Source organism: Cibotium barometz, chromosome 51 (genome assembly GCF_041138505.1).
Source record: "Cibotium barometz isolate CiBa-2024 chromosome 51, ASM4113850v1, whole genome shotgun sequence".
In the NCBI taxonomy this organism is placed as follows: domain Eukaryota; kingdom Viridiplantae; phylum Streptophyta; class Polypodiopsida; order Cyatheales; family Cibotiaceae; genus Cibotium; species Cibotium barometz.
Genome location: NC_141096.1, coordinates 7,901,016 through 7,914,389, shown reverse-complemented (window position 1 = coordinate 7,914,389; position 13,374 = coordinate 7,901,016). Strand labels below are relative to the sequence as shown.

Below are 13,374 nucleotides of genomic sequence, written 5' to 3'. Positions count from 1 at the left end.
GTTAGAGAAGGTCTATTGTCCTATACTAGAGTATTGGGCAAGCATAGATCTTTGATTGTGTAAAGTATCCTTAATTGGGTACAAAAGGCAGCCTTCATTGGGGGTGCAATGTGCATGATAGTTTCGAAGTAGTTTTGTAGTAAGACCTTGCAAGATAGTTTGAAATAGTTTTGTGTTATGTGATGATCTTTTGTATTTGTCAAGATAGTTTCGAAGTACTTTGTCTGCAGATGTATGTTTTGTTATACGTGAGTGATTTGTTGTTTTTTCATTTGTGTATTCATTGTTATATGCTTGGTTGAATAGGTTATTTGTTGAGATGGAGGACAATGTTGGATCCAGTGGTACCTCCAATAGAGTCCAAATTTCAAATAGCAGGAAAAAAAAGGCACCTGGGATAGAGTGGCAATATGCAATTAACGTTGGTGATCGATTCATAGATTGGGAGTGTAAGCTATGCCATGCAGTAAAATCAGGTGGGGCGCCTCGACTAAGAGAACACTTTTTAGGCGGACCGAAGAAAAAGTCATGTACCCACCCCTCTGCACCTATAGTGGCCAAACGCATAAGAGAAGAAATTCAAAAGAAAGATTCAAGAAAACATGACACTCCTCCCGTTAATGTATCAAGGCAGCAAGAACACTGTTCTTCTAATCATCAAACTCCCGCTACATCGCCTACTTGTACCCCGAACGGCAATATGCAGCCAGAAAGTAATCTACCCAGTGCATCTTCTTGCAAGCAAAACTTTGACGTAGGAAATATACCCATGCGTCAAACTTCATTGCAAGAAAGCCTACGTCAAGGTCGACTCGATGATGCACAACTCGTCCTTGCTGAAGCGATTTACTTTTCTGGGAGTGCTATGATGATGGTGGACAGTGAGCATTGGAAGAGAGCATGGAAGAAAATTGGTGAGTTTGGACCAGGGTTTTCATCGCCTACGTACCATGCTATGCGAAATGATCTATTAGAGAAATGTTATGCGCAGGTAAAAGAACGTGTACAAAGAATAATTCTTAGCAATATAGAGCTTTCTGGATGTAGTATAGTAAGTGATGGATGGTCTAATGTGCAAAGAAAACCATTAATTAATGTAATGGTTATTTCACCTAGAGGTGAGACTTTCATCCGTGCCGTGGATTCAGCTGGTTCAATCAAAACTGGGGCTTACATTGCTCAAGTTATTAGCACTGTGATAGAGGAAGTGGGTGCCAAAAATGTAGTCCAAGTCGTCATGGACAATGCAAAAAATTATAAAAATGCATCCAGAATCCTACAGCGACAATATCCACATATTTTTCCGGTAGGCTGTAATACTCATAGTTTGAATCTTGTATTAAAAGATTGGTATAAATCTGATGATACCAAATGGTTTGCCTCAATCGTCGACACTGCTCGCCAGCTTGTGAAATTCATGCTCAAGAGACAGAGAGTTTTGGATATGTTTCGACCTCGCATGTCAGTTATGTTAAAGCTTCCAGCGGAGACTAGATTTTGCACTCACTTTTACACTTTTGAGTCTCTTCTTAGAAATAAAGATGCAGTTTGTGAAACATTTACATGCATGGCATTTCATGACTGGGAGAGCACTCAACTTGAAAAAGTGAAAGAGAAAATCAAAGTCTTGAAGGCAGCGCTTACGAGAAGAAGTTGGTGGAACAGTGTGATGGATGCATACCATGTAATGATGCCTGTTATGTATGCTGTACGAAGCCTTGATCAAAGAGCGCCTAATCTCGGAAAAGCATGGATGCAATGGTGGACTGTCCAGCGGAGTTTGGAGTGTCCTGAGAAATTAGAGCATTCAGTGGTGGAGAAGCAATGGCGTGTACCATTCTCTAGTAGACAAAGAAAAGTTCTGTTGAAGTACTTTCATGCTAGATGGATTGGAGCGCATTCACCACTGCACAGTGTTGCTTACATGTTAGATCCTGAATATTGGAATATGGATTTGATGTCCAACGTTGAGGTGGTGCAAGATTTTTATAAAGTGGTAAACACTTTCTATAATAATGATGATGATCGTGTACAGTGCATAAAGGAGATGACCTCATTTCGGTTGAAAGAGGGTTTATTTTCCAACTCCCTTGTTCAACAAATGGCTAAAGAGCAACCTGCATGGAAGTGGTGGATGATGAATGGTGGTGAGCATTATGCTTTATTGCGCAACCTTGCGATGAAGGTTCTAAGTCAGTGCTCTTCAAACTCAGGCTCAGAAAGAAACTGGAGCATGTATAAATATATTCATAGTACTATTCGCAATCGACTTCTTGCAGATCGAGCAGATAAACTTGTTTACATGTACTGCAATGAAAAGATCTTGCGAGACATCGAAAGCGAAGAGTATGAAGAAGATATGCCCAGATGGATGTACAATTGTGAAGATGTAGACGAGAACTTTGATGTTGGACGTACGTTGTGCACCACCCTTGAGATAGAAGACAATTTAGACATTGACTTAGATGAGCTTAATTTAGCAGACGAGAGAGTAAACGGTGAAAGAATTTTGGAGCAAGATACTGACATAGAGGAAGAAGTCACTTCATTAATTTAATAAAAAGTACTTGTACAAATGATCATATTTGGAGAAATTATCAATACAAAAGTAGAATTTGTTTTTCTTAGCTCTCATCTTGAAATAAATTGCGAATTGCACTAGGAGTTGCATCTAAAGGTCCTGGTGGTTTATATTCGCTAGCCATGCCGAACACTGTATAAATACCTTGATTTATTGGGACACTGCACAATGCACATGTGGAAGTATTTTGCATTTGTCTCACTAAACATATTAAGTGGTAGTAGTGTCCACATGGTAGAATATACTGGCCGCTCCACCCATCGAATACTTTGTAACATACAGGACATTGGGGGGTGGAGGAACTTGTAGCCTCAGCAGAAACTCCCACAAGATCAGGATGTATCAAAAAATGAGAGATGTGGTTTCCTTGGCGCACAGGAGCAATACGTGAAGAGATGCTCTGCACGTCTTGGCTGATCTTTGTTAGCTGCTCTTGAATTCCTCTATTGGCCGGGGGAGGAGTTGACGCTTGAGTTAATCGGTCAGCTTCTTTCTCCTTCTCTGCTAGCTGTGCCCCTAAGCTTTCTTTGACCTGGTTTAACTCCAGTCCGGCGCCCTCCACCATAAGAGCAAGTTCTTCTCTTGTGAATGTAACTGTCTCTTCACGTATGTCGTGGGTGTTGACAGTGGCCTCTCTGGAGGCGAAGTCCACTGGAGTTTCCAGTACAAAGTGAGCATATAGCATTTTAGCAAAATACAGTGGAGCGTCGGCGTTATGGAGAGGACGACCGTACACCTCCAAGAAAATACGCTCGGCATTAGTTTTGATATCATTGTGAGTGCAACGAGAAATCTTCCATCTTCCCTTCTTTATCTCGCCATCTGGACATGGCCATATTGCCTTTATCATCTCTGTGGTTACCCGTTTGTTTATGTCTTTCCATTGGGCATATGTTGGATTTGTCCATTTCGATAATCTGCACGCTGTTCTTGTAGCTTCGCGGGCTGTCAGGCCATGTGCAAGGGCCTTCATTCTCTCGTATGCCTTCTTGGCTAACTCCTGATGCTCGTTCGCTTGCACTTGCTCCATATCTGCATGAACGTAAACGACATTAGGATTTTAATGAACTGTAAAGATCAACGTAAGATAAATTGACCATTGCTCTCAAAATCTTGAAGTCAAACACAACGAGAGGAGATATGTATTGCAAAGACTCGATGAGAAATATCCACTTGACTCCAAAAACACTTCAAACAATGCTCGCACATCAAATTTTAAAGAGAAAACATAAACTTAAACACCAGAAGAGGAGAGAGATATTGCAAAGACCCAATGAAGAGAGAAACAAAATTTTGAAACATTGGACACATCAAATTTTGAAGAGAAACAAAATTTTGAAACATTGGACACATCAAATTCTCAAATTCCTGAAACTTCATCTCTTGATACTGTATCATTACAAAGTCGGGGTGAATGCCACCGATAGCTCTACAAGAGGACGTTGTGCCCTCGTAGGGTCAGTATTTAGTGACCTAAAAAATTCAACTACTTGCAAAATTGATTTTCGCTCATCGCGATTAGGCAGAAACATCCAATTTTTGACTCTATGAATAATAGTATCCATGGTAACTTTGTCATGGGAACTATTATCCATCCACAACTCTTGCACTTTCTTCCAAAAGTCATATAAAGTTTGTAATAAATATCCCAAGGCAAAAACATCAGATGCAGGAGTGTATGCATCTGCCAAAAATGGATCATAAAGCTCTGGGGCTATCCACGGCCGTTTATTTCGCTCTCTGTCTGCGTGGGAGACTGCCTGTGCCACCTTCTCGGGGTTCTTGTCTGCTTCATAAACAAAATTGAGAGACACCCGTTTTTTGGGCGCTCTCAGCAGCAATCCCCAATCGATAATACCTATGCGTGGCTTTAGCTCTTTTGTATAATCCAACACTACATTAAAAGGATGTAGGTCGGTATGTACAATACCTGCCATATGCGCTGCCGCTACACCTTCCACTAGGGCATGCATAATATGTGGCATGTTTATTACTACCTCTTTTATTTTTGAAAGTTCTAGATGACCTAAAGGGATATTATCAGGCGGCGGTTGTCTCCATCCTCGATCCAAACGAAAAATGGCTCTGGTGAACTCACTGAATCTGAAGGGAACCTTCAGTAGAGTATCACCAAGAGCGCCGCCATTAAAGTACGGGAAAATTGTGATCCAAGGAGCCTCTTTTGTAAAGGCAATGCATCAGACAATCGATGGATGTAGCACTTGCATACCCTGCTCTGCCTGGAAGCTCTCGAACTTCGCGCTGCCTTCTCCTTTGTAGTGCTTTCCGCAAAAAGTGATGTGCTCCGGTAAAAATGATATACCTTTAATTGCATACTCTTTTACTGTTCCAAACACACCGGAGCCTATTGTTCGTCCTTCGTGAAGAGCTTCGTGCGGGATGCCAATAAGATGTGTGCACATAGAATTGTAGATGGTACGATTAATGACACCTGTACCACTTGCATCTGCCTGACTGGACGTTGCAGCGACGTCTTGGGCAATTCGCACTCTTTTGGGGAGGGACTCTGCATCCAACGCCTTCATGCGCTTGCTCTTGGCCCTTTGCTCGCTCCATACAACGTCCCATAACTGTAGACGTTGCACGTTGGCTTCAGGCGGGGCAGCATCTCGAAGATCACTGCACGCTACTCGCATGCTCCCCAAAATGGTTCGTGTTATGTGCTGATGGTTGAAATCTGCTATCTTCTGTCTATCCAGCAGCTCAGCGTTGCCTCCGCTTCGAAGCCGCCGCTGTGCATTTTCCCATATTTGGTCTATGAGATCTCGCATGAGTATCTCAGACTCGTTGATCTTCTTGATGACATCATCAGTACATTGTGATACTGTGATGACTGCTTCAACGCGAATTGCTCGCAGAACAATTTTGCGCTCTTCGGGAGTAAGCATGTTGATCGTCTTCGTAAATCTAGCAAATAACACTAAACATAAAAAAACAAAATATCAAACATTACTGAAATAAACATCAAGCAGACGTGAGAGAACAGCAACAAGTATATCAATATCGTCAATGTTCATACAAAAACGGAATATCAAATAATTTTAATGAACTCAATATCATCCAATACATCATCAAACGTGAGAAAACAGCAATAAGTGTATCATTACTTATCAATGAACAAACAAAAACAGAATATATCAAATATTACTGAACTCAACATCATGCAATACATTATCGAACGTGAGACAACCGCAACAAGCGCATTATTACTTACGAAGTGTATACATTATCGAATGAGAGAGAGAGAGAGAGGGGGAGGAAGAGAGAGAGGTGTGACAGATAGAGAGAGGAAACATTAAATGATATTTTTTATAGTTTTGTGAGTTCCTAAAGAGAGAAAAATAATGTTTTGTAATCCTAAAGCACTCCTCATCTACATACCTATCGTGATAGTGAGAGATGTGAAGTGTATCATGAGAGAGAGAGAGAAAGAGTTGTGAAGTGTATCATTGCGAGAGAGAGAGAGAGAATTGTGAAGTGTATCATGAGAGAGAGAGAGAGAGGAGAGGAAGAGAGAGTTGTGACAGATAGAGAGAAGAAACATTAAATCACATTTTTAATGTTTTTGGGAGTTCCTAAAGAGAAAAATAATGTATTGTTTTAATTTTTAAGTAAATAGAGGGAGAAAAAAGAAATTATTAAGAAGTATGTATATTTTAAGAGAGAAAAAAAAACATTATCTACACATCTATCGTGTTGTGAAGTGAATCATGAGAGAGATAGAGAAAGAGTTGTGAAGTGTATCATGAGAGAGAGGGGGGTAAGAAGAGAGAGATTCATATTTTTCGAGTTACGAATCACGATATTATAAAATAAAACGGTTAGACAATATGATGTAAACTTTGATCCATGAAATACTAATGCCGCGTTAGCAACCAAGTATCGCATGGATCAAACACAATAAAAACAATACAAGTCAAATCAAACAAATTTACGACATTTATTCGACCGCGTTAACGATCATATGCCGAAATACACAAGCAAATTTACGACACTTTTTCGACCGCGTTAACGATCAAATGCCGCAATATGCAAAAAACATTTTATGCACTAGCGGACGACACCAACTTGCCGTGTTAACGACAAAATGCCGCCCGATTCTATGGGAATACCAATAGGATACGAACATACACTGGCCGCGTTACCGACCATATGTCCGCATTTGACAAAGGGAAGGGAAGGGAAGGTGACATCGCCATAACGATACTATACTTGCCGCGTTACCGACTAGCACCGCTACGGCGTGCCATACTTACCATAGGACACAGACTAGCCGCGTTACCGACTAAGTGCCCCAGGGTAAGCACCATTCCGAAGAATGGCCTTACACACACACACCAGTCGTGTGGCGGGCCACCCAAATCCTGCCGCGCATTGCGACAATGGGCGGCTGCCCGCACGAACTCACCCACACACACATCCCTCGTGTGGCGGACCACCCACATCTTGCCGCGCATTGCGACAGTGGGCGGCTGCCCGCACGAACACACCCACATACACAAACACACACACACACAAGTTTTTATTACCTGTGTATGCTGTCAGCAATGAAATCCCAAAGGGCCCCCCGGGCCCATATATATAGAAAAATGTACCCCGCCGGGATATGTGACGACCCCGCCGGGACCCGCCGGGTAAAGCATAAGCCCGGCGGGCCCGCCGGGGTATATCAAAAGCCCGGCGGGATTTTTTCCGGTTACCAGGTCGCTTGCCACCGGCTTTTTTGTGAACATGTTAACATGTGAACATGTTAATAACATGTTCACACATGTTATTAACAAGAAAAATTTTGTGATCACGTGAATATAAAATCCCTGCATGCCACAGATTAATGAACTTAGTTTCACAGTCTTCAAGAATGATTTCTTGGAGTCCCTACGTGGTTTATGTGAGCACGATCCATCTTTTACAGAGGTCTGGCGCGCTGTACGCGTACGCACTTCTTCACAGACGCGACCACCTCCCTCGTTGGCACGTATTGCTAGTCCGGAGAGACTGGCCGAAGGTGCAACGGGAAGGGAAGCGAGAGTTAGTCCGGAGAGACTAGCCGTGTCTTCTGGGTATAGTTTGGAACCGGAGAGTTCTGACGTAGGCCCTTCATCACCTTTGACTGCCACGGCTTCAAAGGGGAGTGATAAACTTCGTCGGGGGGAGAAATATGCTAATTACTCCATTGACGATGGGTACTTACTCTACAAGGGTAGAATATGTGTACCAACTATTGGTGACTTTCGGGCCCAAATTCTTAAAGAAAGTCATGATAGTCCAAGTGCGGGTCATCCCGGGATTCAGAAGACCTATGCACTAGTAAAAAGACAGTTTTATTGGCCTAGTTTGTTTAAGGACGTCCAGACTTATGTGCTGAAATGCAATAAGTGCCAGGTCAATAAACATGAACGTCTTAAGGTTGGAGGACTACTCCATCCGCTAGAGATTCCTCAAGGGAAATGGGAAAGCATTTCCATGGATTTCATTATTGGTTTACCCAAGACGAGTCGAGGGAATGACTCGATGTGGGTGGTAGTGGACAGGTTAACTAAAATGGCAAAGTTTATTGCCACGAAGAAAACTGTTAAAACGCCAGAGTTGGCAAAACTCTTTATTGAACATCTCTACAAGCTATATGGCCTGCCCGCAGATATAGTGTCGGATAGAGATAGAAAGTTCAACAGTCATTTTTGGAGGGAAGTCTTCAAAAAGCTGGATACTACTCTGAGTATGAGTACGACAGATCATCCGGAGTCTGATGGTCAAACTGAAAGAGTTAACCAAATTCTAGAGGATATGTTGCGTTCTTATGTTAGTAAGAAGCAATCTAATTGGGAAGAGTACTTACCCTTACTGGAGTTTGCCTATAACAGCTCCAAACACTCAGCGACTGGATTTACACCATTCATGTTAATGTATGGATTCCAGCCGAGATCTCCAATGGCTGTAGGCCTAGAAAAGGAGAAGATTCAATCTGTCAAGGATTTTCTTGAAGATATGAATGATATGCTCAGAGCCGCACGTGAGAGCATTCGTAGCGCTCAGGATCGCGCTAAAACTTATGCGGATAAAGGACGAAGAAAGGTGACCTTTGCAGAAGGTGACTTTGTATTCCTCAAGGTTCCTGCGCAGTCAGAAACCATGAAAACGGGAAAGTGTGATAAACTTTCTCCGAGATATTGTGGTCCTTTTAAAATCCTTAAGAAGATTGGAGACGTAGCATATAAACTTGAGTTACCGGAGAGTTCTCACGTCCATCCTGTCTTCCATGTCAGTAAACTGAAGAAATCAGTTCACGGGTTAGAGAACGCAGTTTCTCCAGAGATTTTGGTGGACTTGATAGAGCCACCAAAGATACCATATGAACCTGAAAAGATTCTACAGTATCGTGATAGACAGACCCGACACAAAGTGTACCAGGAGGTACTTGTTAAATGGACAGATAGGGATGAGGAGGTAGCTACCTGGGAACGCCGTAGTGCAATTTCCAAAAGGTTTCCCCAGTTTGTTTTCGAGGACGAAAACTCTTCTTAAGGGGGGGGTAATGTCACGTAGGCTGTAATGCCTGTGATGACCGACGGCAGACCGGATGGCCATATCCGGGGTTCAGTGGGAGAGGACGCCCATGCGTAGTCATGGGCGGCCAGGCTAGTGTGGACGGCAGGCCACACACTATATAGCCTGGGGGATGAGGGGCAATCCTCATTCTTCCTCTATGGCTGGGTGGTGAGCCAGAGGCCGTCCCCTCTCGTGGTAACGCCCGTAGCGGCGTTACGGATATCTAACAGATATACTAACGAACGTTACTTTTTATATAAAGATTGTTGGAGATAAAAGTGCCTCACCAATGCATGAAGCAAATACAAGAAAAAGCTCACGAGCACGAAAGGTAATATTTCTACCATATTTACTTTCTTTATGATGATTAAAAGCATAGAGATTTTTTTAATATATTTTTTGGTATTGGTGTAGATAAGTACCAGGTTTTACAGACACACTTGGAGGATAAACAAACCTTGGCTTCTTCTACCTTCAAATTAAAAAAGCTCAAGGTAGTTAGATATATAATGTTAATAGCATTTTTTCCTTAATGATTAATTGTTTTAACTTATATTAAATGATTGAAATGCTAGATATATGATGTTAATAGGATTTCTTCTTAAATGATTAAAAAATTTACTTATATTAAATTTTTAAACTCGTTTTTTTCTTATCTATATTTTTCAAAAGTTGTCTCTCTTGTGTAACACTTATGATTCTCACTTAGTGTACTACTTCTCTCAAGAGGGTAATTCTTCTATGGATGATACACCATCTTTTCTCGAAGCTACTCAACCTCGAAAAGTAATGTTTTTAGTGTATATTATTTTAATCTCTTTATTTAAAGTATGACGTACATGTAGGTTCTTCTATACTTCTTATTTTGAAGCCTAAGATCGTTTCTGGTTTTATGCTTTAGGAAGCAAGTGAATATACCACAAATGACCAAGAAACGATTTTGATGAAGTTTCTAGGTGTGCGAAGAATATAGAGGACATGTACATGTCAATGAAGTTGACATATGCCATGATGAGAAAGGCTCAAGTATTCTCCACTAACAAAAATAGTGAACAAAGTTCTAAATCAATGAGAGAAGACCTTGTAGTTTGGTTATTACAAGAAGGACGGCCAAGAAGAGAAATGGCTCTTTATCTTTAGATGATGTTAACTTAAGTGATGTTTAAACTATAGAAAACTTCATTTCTTAAACTATTGATGTACAATTAAGATCTCACAGTAATGTTTTATTTTTATCTATTTTTAATTTTTTTAATCTCAAGCTATTGTGAATTTTTTATCTCAAACTATTATAATGTTTTTTTATCTAAAATTATTTAGAAGTTTTAGCTATTTAGAAATATTATTTTGGAGTACGTTATTTAGTTATAAAGTGTAAAAGAAGCTTTTTGTTTTAAAATATTATGACGTAGGTGTTGATGATGAAATTTATGAAGTTTTACTTTATAAGAATTCTTAAAAATGCTCCAAATCTATTTCTCTCTCTCTCTTTCTCTCTTACACACACATACACACACATAAAAACGAAATGTGGGTGTCTTTAGGTGTCTACATAATAGTGCAATATTCTCTACTACATATAGTAAAAAATACTTTGAATCTCTCTCTCAAAGTTAACGTGTGTCTTTAGCTATCTACATAATTGTACAATATTCTCTCTGATATATAGAAATCATTTGAATAACAACACTTAGTAAAATAAAAAACCTAATTTTCAATGTATTTCTCTTTTAAAAAACTAATCTTCAACTTAAAAAAATAATATATAACCATTATTATATAGTGATTTTTTACATATTAATTTGTTATATAGTAATATTTTATTAGATAAATTACTATATAGTAATATTTAACTATATAAATCACTATATAGTAATTTTTTATTACTGATTACTATATAGCAATATTTTTCTATATAAATTACTATATAGAAAAGTTTTCCTATATCGATTACTATATAGTGAATGCTTTCATGACTTTTGCTATATAGCAACTTTTTATTACATAGTTTACGATATAGAGATTTTTTACTAATTTATTTGCTATATAGCAAGCGTTTTCTTGGATGGAAGAAGTAGGAAGTGTTCCACATTTCCTAGATCTGGACTTTTACTAGATATGTTCATTTGATATAGAGATTTTTTGCTAATTTATTTGATATATAGCAAGCGTTTTCCTAGATGGAAGAAGTAGGAAGTGTTCCACATTTCCTAGATCTGGACTTTTAATAGATACGTTCATTTTTTTTTAGTAAACTATCTAGCAAAATGTTTCTTTTTTCTAAAGCAAAAGCACATGGATTATTTTTAACCGAGAAAGTCGGGATCGAGAAAGCGTCATCTGCTTTTTGCGCGCTTTTGCAATTTTGTAGACTATAAAACTATAACTGCAGGTTGTTTGCCGTAGAGGTACAATTTGTTCTCACCATGACGACTTCAGATCCTGCGCCTGCGGCGAAGCTCACACCATACGTGATCTTTGCTTGCCTCTTGGCAGGCAGCGGAGGGTTGATGTATGGCTACGATCTCGTGGTTGTGGGGGGAGTGTCGATCATGGATGATTTTCTGGAGAAGTTCTACCCAAGCGTGTTGAAGAGCGAGCACAGTGTGACGCAAGGCAACTACTGCAAGTATAACAACCAGTTGTTCCAGCTCTTCAGCTCCTGCCTCTACATCGCTGCCCTCTTTGCAACCTTCCTTGCGGGCGCAGTGACCAGGAAGTACGGCCACAGGATGACCATGCTCTGCGCGGGCATCCTCTTCATGGCCGGAACAGTACTTGGGGCCGCCGCCCAAAACTTAGCCATGCTCATAGCCGGGCGTGTCCTGTTGGGCTGTGGCCTCGGCTTTTCTAACCAGGCAGTGCCGTTGTATTTGTCGGAGATTGCTCCGCCCAACTTTAGAGGAGGGTTGAATATGCTTTTCTCTATCAACGTAGCCACCGGTATATTCACAGGCAACCTTGTTAATTATCTCGCCGCCCGGGTTCACCCTTGGGGCTGGCGCTTGTCTCTTGCTCTGGCTGGCGTGCCCTCCGTTTTGCTCCTCCTCGCCCGCCTCGTGCTACTGGACTCCCCTAGCCACTTGATCCAGAAAGGCAAGCGCGAAGAGGCGAAATCAGTTCTCGCCAGAATACGAGGCAGTCACGCCACCATCATCCCCGAGTTCGAGGAGCTCGTAAGAGCAAGCGAAGATGCAGAATGGAATGATCAGCCCAAGAGGCCCTTCCGAAACCTCTTCAAGAAGTGCAATGCACCGCAGGTGGTGATGGCCGTGGCGCTGCCCTTCTTCCAGCAAGTCTCTGGCAACGACGCGATATTGTTTTACGGGCCCTTTCTCTTCAAGGCTGCAGGTTTAGGGAGCCAGGCGTCTCTCTACTCCACCGTCATCACAGGCGTGGTGGCCTTAGTCGGCACGGTGATCTCCGTCTTCATAGTAGACAGGGCCGGCAGGCGGAAAATCCTGCTTACGGCCTCACTCGTCATGTTCGTTTGCATGGCGGTGATCGGGATAATATTCGGGGTTGAGTTACGCGGCACAGCTCAGCGTCTGTCTCGCAATGCCAGCGGCCTAGAACTAGCCCTAGTGTGCTTGTTTGTGGGCGTGTACAAGGGTTCATGGGGGCCCTTAGCATGGCTCATCCCAAGCGAGATTTTCCCACAGGACATCCGCTCCGCCGCGCAGAGCGTCACCGTCTTCACCAACATGCTCTTCAAGTTCATCATCGCGCAGACGTTTCTGTCCATGCTGTGCGCCTTCAAGTTCGGCATTTTCTTCTTCTTCGCCGGCTGGCTGGCGGTCATGGGCACCTTCACGCTGCTCTTCCTGCCCGAGACCAAAGGCATCGCCATCGACAAGATGGGGGAGGTGTGGAAGAGGCATTGGTTCTGGAGTTTTTTTGTCGGGAAACAGGAGGACTCCGACATCCCGTGAATCAAAAAGCCAGGCTGACGTGGCAATGCCAACCGGATGTCCGTCAGCGTTTGTATATTTGAATCCGCGTCACGCATCTGCGTTTGTATATCTGAAGTTGAAGTTGAAATAGAAAAAGTTTTTTTTAACCCTTGAAAAAATCATACAAATGTTAGGATTTATAACTAAAATGTACAAATTTCATCTTTATAATTAAAGGCAACTTCAGATTCCAACTAAGATTTCTGAATTTCAGTCGGGAAAATTACACTATGAACTTGGTTATGTGAGCACTTATTTGAACTAGCGTTTTCT

General features: G+C 41.6%; 1 protein-coding gene and 1 pseudogene across 1 annotated transcript in view; both read left to right on the top strand.

The window, feature by feature from the left end:
- The window catches only part of LOC147609274 (solanesyl diphosphate synthase 2, chloroplastic-like), a 139,281-nt gene extending 129,004 nt beyond the window's left edge, over positions 1–10,277 (top strand). The window contains exons 9-12 of the transcript XR_015264247.1: positions 9,411–9,479; positions 9,563–9,642; positions 9,858–9,934; positions 10,050–10,277. The gene's annotated coding sequence lies outside the window, so the exon portion shown is untranslated. The remainder of the gene's footprint in view (positions 1–9,410; positions 9,480–9,562; positions 9,643–9,857; positions 9,935–10,049) is intronic.
- Positions 10,278–11,574: 1,297 nt separating this feature from the next.
- Positions 11,575–13,083, top strand: LOC147609273 (sugar transport protein MST4 pseudogene; annotated as a pseudogene).
- The last annotated feature ends 291 nt before the right edge of the window (positions 13,084–13,374 follow it).